We start from the raw sequence: 9,193 nt of genomic DNA, 5'->3' as shown, positions 1-9,193 counted from the left end.
TTTATTTCTGTCTTGCTTGCAATGGCGTGTTTCCCTGGCAGCTCAGTAGCATCACTCTTGAGCAGTACAGCTGGCCAGATGTCCCTCCTAATTATGTAACACACAAAAAAGCCTTAGTCAATTTATAACTGTGTATTTTGGAGATAATTGAATGGTATCAACTCACAGCTATGCAAGTTAAAATAATGCGAAAGGAAAATCAAATACCTGTATAAGTATTTTTATTGGATGTGTCTAAACATATGCACATCTTAGTATAAAGTGAATTACTGAGATTTATTCTTTATTTTTTATTTTACTCTTTAAAGTTTCACACTTCACTTCTGATTTTATTGACCAAGCAAGATGTGCAGCAGCAGTGCAAGGGCTGTAGCTGTTGTGGTAGATCCATAAGCTGTACATTCTGATTATGGTGCGACCTTATCCTGCAACCTCACGCTCCCTGCAGCAGTGCTATAAGGAAGGGATGAGATGTTTTCCAGCTCCACCAAGAGTGTTTACTTTTATGCTAAGAATGTGTTCAAAATCATATCAATTAGTCTTAATACTGATTCTCAGTGTTCAAACCACTGTAGCTTTTAAAGGATGTGTTGTATTTCGAGCTGATCTGTTTACCTAGAATCCTCCTCTAGCTCAACTGCTACCCTATCCCCAATTCTGACTGAATTCCTCTCCTTTCTTCTGTGTTATTTTTTTAATATGCTGAAAGGTAATTTGGGATTTTTGTTTTTCAGATGTGTTGTTGTAGGCGTTGATAGATACCCCCTAGGCTGGGTTTGCCTCCAGCCCTATGTCGGGAGGCTCCCAGCTCTGTCTCCCGCAGGAGCCCCGTAGGAGCGTCAGTGAGGGCTGTCTGGTGGGGAGAGGCCAGGGCCAACAGGGACCGGGGACGTTTGTTGCCCTGAGGAGCCCGTCCCAGCGTGGGAATCGAGGGGGAACCTGGCGGAGCAGAGCCTGAGCAAGAGACGTGGCACTGTCCTCTGGCACACTTGCACTCTGTGGGGCAGCCACCAGCCTGCAGGACAGGGACTGTGGGGGCTGCAACTGTTTGGGGGGCTGCCCCCTTATTTTTCTAATGGAGCTCCCCTTTTTCTGTGTGTGTGTGTACATACGTAAATGGCATTATTAAACTAATGAGCTGCAGGTCGGGGCTGTTTCCCTTGTTTTGTGCCTTTTTTGGGGGTGAATATAAAGAGGGGTCTGGGAGGTGATGATGTCATTTGGGGCACCACAATCTCACCAAGTAGGGGTGATGATGTGGTGGAGGGGCAGGTGAACGGGGGATGGGGGATCATGAGGGGGTCCCCCTCAAAAAGGAGGGTCATAGCCCCAAAATGCCTGAAAATGAAGGGAGAAGGATTAATAAATAATAAAAACTGTGAATATAGGTGTGAGACGTTGAAATAGAGAAAAAACTCATTTTTATATATATAGAAAAATAATAGTCTTTTATATATAAAAAAGGATTTAAACCCCTATATCTACTATATTATATAAAGGATTTTAGAATATAAACAAATTCTAGAGAGATATATAGGGTTTTAAAATACAGAAATAACTCATCTATATATAAATTAAAACATAAATGACTTCAAAATGCAAAAAAAGTTATATACATGAAGAAATCTGAAGTAGAAAAAAGGCTGAATACAGCAGTCTACACTTCCTGTGTAAGTCTGTCTACACTTAGTAAGTCTAAATAGATATTATATGTAATCTAAGTAGTGATTATACTAAGTGTAAATAGTCAAAGTAAATAAAATTGTAAGTAGATATATAGGTCTAAATAGATATTGAACTGTAAAAATTTGTAAGTCTAAATAGATGTTCTATGTAAGTGTTAATATGTAAGTAAATATGTGTAGATATTTTCACACAAATGTGAAGAAATAATCTATGTAAGTGTAAATATGTAAAACTATATAAATCTAAACATATAGATAAGTATAAATAGATAATATATATAAACCATATATATTTATATATGTGTGTAAATAGATACATAAAGCCTTATATAGCAGACCTTTATACTTTACAGTGCCAGAAAACCCTTTTTATAGAAAGGTTTTAAAAACTTGACCCATCCTATAAATACCTCTCTAGTGAAGATATAAAGGTGCTTTCAAAAGCTGCCCCTGTTCCATCTCCCCCTTTTCCCATCCCGCTTTGGGGCGGATTCCCCCAAACAGGGACTTTGCCTGCAGGGTGGCACATGCAGAGTGGAGCCACTGCCACAGCCCAAAAATATTCCCAAAAGCTGGTTCTGGGACTGCCAGGAAAGGCAAATGTGCCTGGATTTGTGTGTCTGGAAAGCAAAAAAAAAAAAACAAACCCAAAAACCCACCCCATTTTCATGCACAAAAGCAAAAATCACTAATTTTTATGTTGTGGAAAAAAGCTGAAAAAACCAAAATTGATTATTTTGGAAAAGCAAAAATACCCAATTTTTATGTTATGGAAAAGCCAAAAGGACCCCACCAAATCCGTTAGGGGTGAAACACTGGCTGTTTGAGGGGCATTGCTGTGGGTTATCCAGTGTGGATTGGTTATCTGGTGTGGGTCAGTTACTGGAGTGGATTCTCTCTTGCTGGTTATGCCAGTTGAGTTATCTGCTGTAGGTTATCCCAGGTGGACCCCCTGGTGTAGGTCATCCCCATGCATGTCCCCCCAAGCACCTTTTTACCCACACCTACCCAAAATCTGTGTCCATCTCCCCCTTCTTCATGTCCCTCTCCTCCCCTCTGTCCCTCTCTGTGTGTCTCTCCACCCTCCCAAATGCTTTACACCAAAAGCTCCGCTGCGTGAGGTTTTCCCCCACATCCCATGCCCTCCAATCTCACATCCCCCCTCCACCCCTGTTCCCCTCCCCATATTTGGCCCTGTCCCCTGCATAACCCTTCTGAACACCCAAGGTGCTGCCTGCAGGCCCTCATCTGCCCATTCTTCACCCCCGCCCCCAGCTCTGACACACCCACCCTCCCACTTCCCTGCACCCCGCTCAAATCCCACTCTCCCTCCTGCTACCTTGCGGATTTGTGCTGGAAAGTGCTGATGACAAAGGGGTGTTTCAGTTACCGCTGAGCAGCGCTCGCACAGTGTCCGGGGCTGTTCTCCTCGCCCGGCCCTGCCAGTGAGCAGGCTGGGGGTGCACAGACAGTTGGGACGGCCGACCTCAACTGATCAAAGGGTATTCCAGACCCTATGATGTCATGTTCAGTAATAAAACTAGGGGGGAGGTTGGTGGGGCGGCTGCTGCTCGGGGACTGCCTGGGCAGGGGGTGGTGAGCAGTTGTCTTCATTAGTATCACTTTTCTGGGTTTTGTTTTCCTCTTTGGTATTTTTTTTTCTCCTCTTTTCCTTAGAAGAGGTTCTAGTTGTTGAACGGTTTTTATTTCAACCCATGGGTTTCCTCGCTTTTACCCTTCTGATTCTCTCCCTCATCCTCATGGGGGTGGGGGGTGTGAGTGAGCAGTTGTGGGCTTGGTTGTCTGCTGGGGTTAAACCACAAACAAGCTCAGTTGCAAACCTTGCCTGGCTAATGCTTTAGGCTCCCATGTTATTGCTGCCATCTCGACAGGCCATCCTTGTTCTTCATTGCTGCTTCATAGCGCCTTTTGTCCTGTAAGCAGCAGTATGGGCCTTGAAAATATACCCGTCTCCCAACTTCTGGGAAGTAACTGCCAAAGACAGAAGAGTGAAACAGCCCTGGTGGAATCCACAGCAATTCTGCCTTTCAAGGGACCCAGCAGGCCCCCTTCTCTCACCTCTTACTCTGTGTGGACAGTATGATTGTTGCAGAAACTGCTACACTCTGTCACTCATTCTCAGGTTAACTTCGCCCTGTGTACGAACTGCCGAGATCATTGTGTACAGAGCCAAGATGGAACCTCCAGGGCTCTGTCGTCATCTGCTGAGGACATCTAATATACCAACATGCCTCTGCCTTCCCTGCTTTATGTCTTATTACTTTGCACTCTGGAGGGCAGGGTGCGGTGTCTCTTACTGACGTGACAAGCGCTGCACAGGAACCCTTGTGTGGATGTAGGATGAGGGGAGCAGAGTACTGATAGCACAGAGGTGAGGAAAGGTGCAGATGGCACAACAAAGCCCAAGGGTCTGCAGCATATTGCCCATTTCCAGATCAGCCGTTTGCATCTGGTCTTGGACATGCTGTTTCCTTCTAAACATAGTTGCCCCTCTTGGAAAAGCAGCTTTAAGTCTCTGTTCCCTCCTGCCTTCAGGGTGGGGACTGTGTTGCCGTATTTTTTAAAAATTTCTCTCCAGTATCTGTTGACTCGCTGCTGCTACTCCCAGGGCAAAGAAATGTGAGCCCTGTACTCCCAGTAAGTAGTTGCCGTCTTTGGCTGCTATAAACTGGTCTGAGCTGTCATTCATTTCTCATCCTACCCCATGCTCACAGAAGGATCGTTAAGGTGTTGCTGCCGCCCGGCGACCCAGCGCCGGTACTGCACCTCGGGCGCCTGTTGCTACCATAGATCGTCCGTCAGTTGTTTTTTTCTAGCCGGTGCTGCTCTCTGTCCCACGCTCTGTCCCATTTTTCTCTGTCATTGTCATGCTCCCTGTGTCTATTTTTTAATTTCTCCATCTCTGTCCTTCAGCCCATCATTATTTTTTTCCTCTTCCATCCCTTTGTCCTGCTCCCTGCCCTTGTCTCTCTTTCCCTTTGTTCTTCCTCCTGTCTTTTTCCTTTCTTGCTCCATCTCCCTGTCCTGCTCCCTATCCCTCTTGTGCTCGCTCTGTTTCTCTCTCCTTGTCTTTTCCCCAACTCTCTGTCCTGTTCTCTCTTAGGCTTTGTTATCTGCCACTCCATCCTGGTCCCTGACCCTGTTTTTCTTCTGCCATGTCCCCGCAGGGCTCCTCATCCCTTTTTTATTGATTTCTCCATCTCACTGTCCTTTTCCATGTACCTTTCTTTCTCTGCTCCTCAGTTCTTCTCCCTCATCTTATTTTTCCCCTTCTGTTCCTCTGTCCTGCTCCCCACCACTGTATTTTTGTTCCCTATATCTGCTGCTCCAGTAATAACTGCCAACTTGTTCCAGGGGAAGGGTGAATGTACAGGCACCGAGCTCCATAGCAGGCTCACTCCTGGGACTGACACACATTAATGAATGAACATTTTCTGTCTCCTTTGCACTCAGAGCCCGCAGTGAGGAAGGATCCCTCAAAGCCATCCCTGACAGAGTGATGCTAGGAGCTCGCTGCCTCCCTTGGCAGAAATTGGCCCGTTTCTTTTTTTCTTTGCTCCATCTCTCTATGTGTCACTGCCCCCATTTTTAAAATCTTCCTCTCTGCCCTGTACTCTGCCACTATTTTTGGCCTTCTCTGTCCCTCTCTGTCCAGATCCCTGTCCCTATTTATTCCTTCCTCTTCTTCCTGCAATCTCCCTCTCTCTCTGTCCAGCTCCCTGTCCTCAGTTCTTAAATCCTCCCTTTGCCCCCTGTAGCCTGTCTGTCCCCCACCTCACTCTCTCTGGCCAGCTCCCTCTCTCTCTGTTTTAATTCCACATTTTCAGTCCCATAGTCCCATGCTATTTGTCTGTCTGTCTCCATGTGTCTCTGTCCAGCTCCCTGCTGCTATTTTTTATTTCCTTCCTATGTGTCTTGTAGCCTATCGCTTTTTTTAAATTATATTTTTTCATGTCTCTGTCCGGCTCCCACTCCCTGTTCTTCAATTCCTCCCTCTTCCCTGTAGCCTGCTGCTATATTTTTTTCCGTTCTCCATCATGCTCTGTTGGTCCCCTGTCCTTATTTATCAATTCCTCCTTCTCTGCCCTGTGGCTCGTCACTTTTTTGGATTTTATTTCTGCCTCTCTCTGTATAGTTCCCCGTCCCTAGTTTTTGAATTCTTCCTTCTCTGCCTTGTAGTCCATGCGATCTTTTGCCTTTGTCTATGTCTGTCTGGCCGGCTGTCTGTCCCTATTCATGAACTCCTCCCTCTCCACCCTGTAGCCTGTTGCTTTTGTCCTTTTTCCATCTCACTGTCTCTGGCTCCCAAATGACCCTATTTTAGAATTCCCACTTTCTTTCTGAATGCATTGCTATTCTTTTTGCTCTCCAGCTCTCTTTTTTTCCAGTTCCCTGTCTCTATTTCTTAATTCTTCCCTCTGCCCTGTAGCATGTAGCTATGTGGTTTGTTTTGTGTTGTTTCCTGTCCCACTCCTTCCCTCCATCGTTCGCTATCCTGGCTCCCTGTTGTTTCATCCACCCTCACCCATCCTCTCTCACTGCTCCGTTCTTTGTAGCCTTTTTATCTTTCTCTTGCTCCAGCTCTCGGCCCCCATTCTTTTTTCCTGCCTCTTTGTTGTGCTGCCTGTCCCAGGTTTTTTCTGCATCTCCATGCTGCTCCCTGTCCTCCTTTATTGGTCTCTGTCCTGTTCCCCCTCCCTCTTTCTGCTGCCTCTCTTCCTCTCTCCCTGCTGCTTCTTTCTCCATCTCCATTGGGCTCCCTGTTCTTATCTTTCTCTTGCCATCCTGTTACCTGCATCATGCTTTCTTGCTACACCCCGGCTGTCCAGCCAGCTGACACTTTTCTGCTTTCTTCTAGTGTCCTGCACCCTACCTGTTTTTGGTGGCCTCCACCCTTTGCCCAGCAGCCCATCACTCCAGGAGCTGACTGACTATTCTTCACTGGACCAATGAGTGTGGCTCCAGGAACATGGCCGAGGTGTGGAGTGATGCCTGCTAGCTGGTGCCTGTAAGCAGTTGATGCTAATTGCCGTAAGGGACCTCAGACAAGAATGCATCCAAAGACATAATTTTTGCAACTGTGATGGGTGCATCCTGAGGAGGGCAGATAACTGACCAGACACCTGTGGAAGCCAAAAATAAGAAAGCTGCGAAACTTTACAGACAGAGCCATAAACCAAGCCAAGACCTTATATGAAAAAAGACTCAAGAGTTCAAAGAAAGGACACTAAGAGACACCTCTCCAGCAACCACTAGGGACCACCACAGACCACCAAAAACCCCCATGGAAGCCCCTCAAAGACCCTTCCCCAAATTTTAGTATGCTTGTGCAATGTATTGACATATGCACCTGGAAATAGGTGCATACTTCTCAGAAATTACATGAATATTCACCTCTTTGATTGTATGTAATATGCGTGCCTTTGTCTTTCGGCATGCACGTTAGGTGGAATGATGTCCCGTGCATCCAGCGCTGCAATAAAGAATGTCTTCTAAAACTGCAAACTAAGTCTTACGAGGGTTCTTTTGAGACCGGATTTACGGTAACATGAGGGGCAGGGGGAGTGTTGGGTGCCCCTGAGCCCTGGAGCAGACTTGCTTCTGGGACTTATGTACGCGACTGAATAAACACTTGCCCTCTCCTTTGCTGTGTTTTGTGCTTCCTTTGCACTGGGCGGGGGCTGGAAGGACCCCGGGGGGCAGGTGACACATTGTGCGGGTCGGGTGGTGGCACCCTGTTCCTGCTGGGCTCCACCTGCGGGCCGGGGCTAGAGGAGCCCCAGGGCGGGCAGGGGGGCTGATGGCAGCGGCCCGGCCCTATAAAGGGCGGCCCCTGTGTCCCCGCAGGGTCAGCAAGGAGTGAGCTGTAGCCCCCCTGCAGGGAGCCTGCGGGCGGCCATGTTTCATCCCCGGGGCATGCCGGGAGATGTAGTCTTCCTTCACTCAGCTTCCGGGCGGCCATGCTGCGCTTACCAGGGCGTGCCGGGACATGTAGTTGCGCGCCCTGGCTGCCGGACACCGCATTGCTTTCGGGAGCCTGCGGCGCGGCAGCGGTTTCGCTACCGCGGCGGCCCCGCGGACGCCCCGAGGGGTCGTTCCGTGGCCGGTTTTGGGCGGCTTCCTGCGGGCTTCCACCCCCTTCCCGGAGAAGCGCCGCGGCCGTGCCCCTAGCGCGCATGCGCGGCGGCTCCCCGCCCGCCTTCAGCAGCGGCCCCGCCCCTGCCCGGGCGACGGCGCAGAAAGCGCGGGCAGTAGGGCGTCCCCTTGCGACCTCGCGGGCCGCCCCGGGCCGCGCTCCGCCGCTCCCCGCCCGCCTCCTCCCTGCGCCGCCCCCTGGAGCCGCCCGTTTGGCCTTTCTGCCCTTCTGCCAGCGCTGCCCTGAGCCGGCCGCCTTCTGTGTTACCTCTCTATGCCTCTCCCACTCCGGCCCCCCACCCGCCACTCTTTCATCCTTCCCACGCTGGCCTCTTCCCCGTTGCTGTGGCAATGGCATGTGCAGGCCTCCCGCTGCCCGTTGCGGGCTGTGCCCGGTGACACCCTCCGCCCTGCGCCCGCCGCCCGCCCGGGCGCCGCCTGCCGGCCTCTCGCCCAGCGCTGCACTTCTTACCCCCACGGCCGGTGCCCCGCTGCTTGCTAAAGTTTCTGTGTCCGTATTTACCCAGGTCGCAGTCTGTGGTTTTTTTACTTGCTGCTGGTCCTCTACCTCATCGCTTTTTAAATTTTCTTTGAATGTTTTCATTTATTTAGTTTGCGGAGCCTATTTTTTTTTCTCCTTGTTTTTAATCCCGTCGGTTTTTACATTTTTGTTACTGTGTCAACTTTTATCGAGTTCGCTGTCCCTGTTTTTGAGTTTTTTTCCTGCCTCTCCCTTACCCCGTTGATTTTAAAATTCTGTGTCTACTTTTATGAAGCTGCCAACCCTTACATTTAGTTGTTCTTTGTCAGTCATGTCCCCCTTGCTTTTAGAATTTTTATTAAATTCCCTGCCCCTATTTTTTTATTTTCCCTTTATTTCCATAATCGCTGTTGCTTTTAAAATGTTCTTTCCGTCTATTTTTATCCCAGTTGCTGTGTTTATTTGTTAATTGTTTCTTCTTTCATTACTGCTGTCACTTTTAAAATTTTATTTCAAGGTCTTTGTTCTAGTTCACAGTCCCTATTTTTATTTTTTTTCCTCCTTTATTTCCCTAATCCCTGTCGCTTTTAAAATCCTCTTTTGGTGTACCTCTTTCCTGTTCACTGTCTGTATTTTTTAATTTCTTCTCTTTCCTTAGTGACATCACTTTTTAATCTGGCTATGTCTGCATTTTAGTTCACTGCTGCTATTTTTTAGTTCTTTCCTCTCTTAATCCCTTGGCTTTTAAAATTGTCTACTTTTATCTTATGCACTGTCTTCAGGTTTTTTAATAGTTTTGTCTTGTTTTTTCTTCAGTGCCATCACTTTTAAAATTTTCTATGTCTCCATTTTAGTTTGCCATTGCTATTTT

At 47.9% G+C, this 9,193-nt stretch overlaps 1 long non-coding RNA gene across 1 annotated transcript; it reads right to left on the bottom strand.

Annotated features, from left to right (window-relative positions):
• Window positions 1-206: 206 nt before the first annotated feature.
• On the bottom strand, window positions 207-7,832 carry LOC141922318 (uncharacterized). The gene is made up of 3 exons (XR_012622950.1): window positions 7,680-7,832; window positions 3,527-3,677; window positions 207-453 (listed from the first exon to the last, which is right to left on the bottom strand). It is a non-coding gene; the product is annotated as an uncharacterized LOC141922318 (long non-coding RNA).
• Between the last annotated feature and the right edge of the window lie 1,361 nt (window positions 7,833-9,193).

This window comes from Strix aluco, chromosome 4 (genome assembly GCF_031877795.1).
Source record: "Strix aluco isolate bStrAlu1 chromosome 4, bStrAlu1.hap1, whole genome shotgun sequence".
NCBI lineage: Eukaryota > Metazoa > Chordata > Aves > Strigiformes > Strigidae > Strix > Strix aluco.
This window is presented reverse-complemented; position numbering and strand designations above follow the sequence as displayed.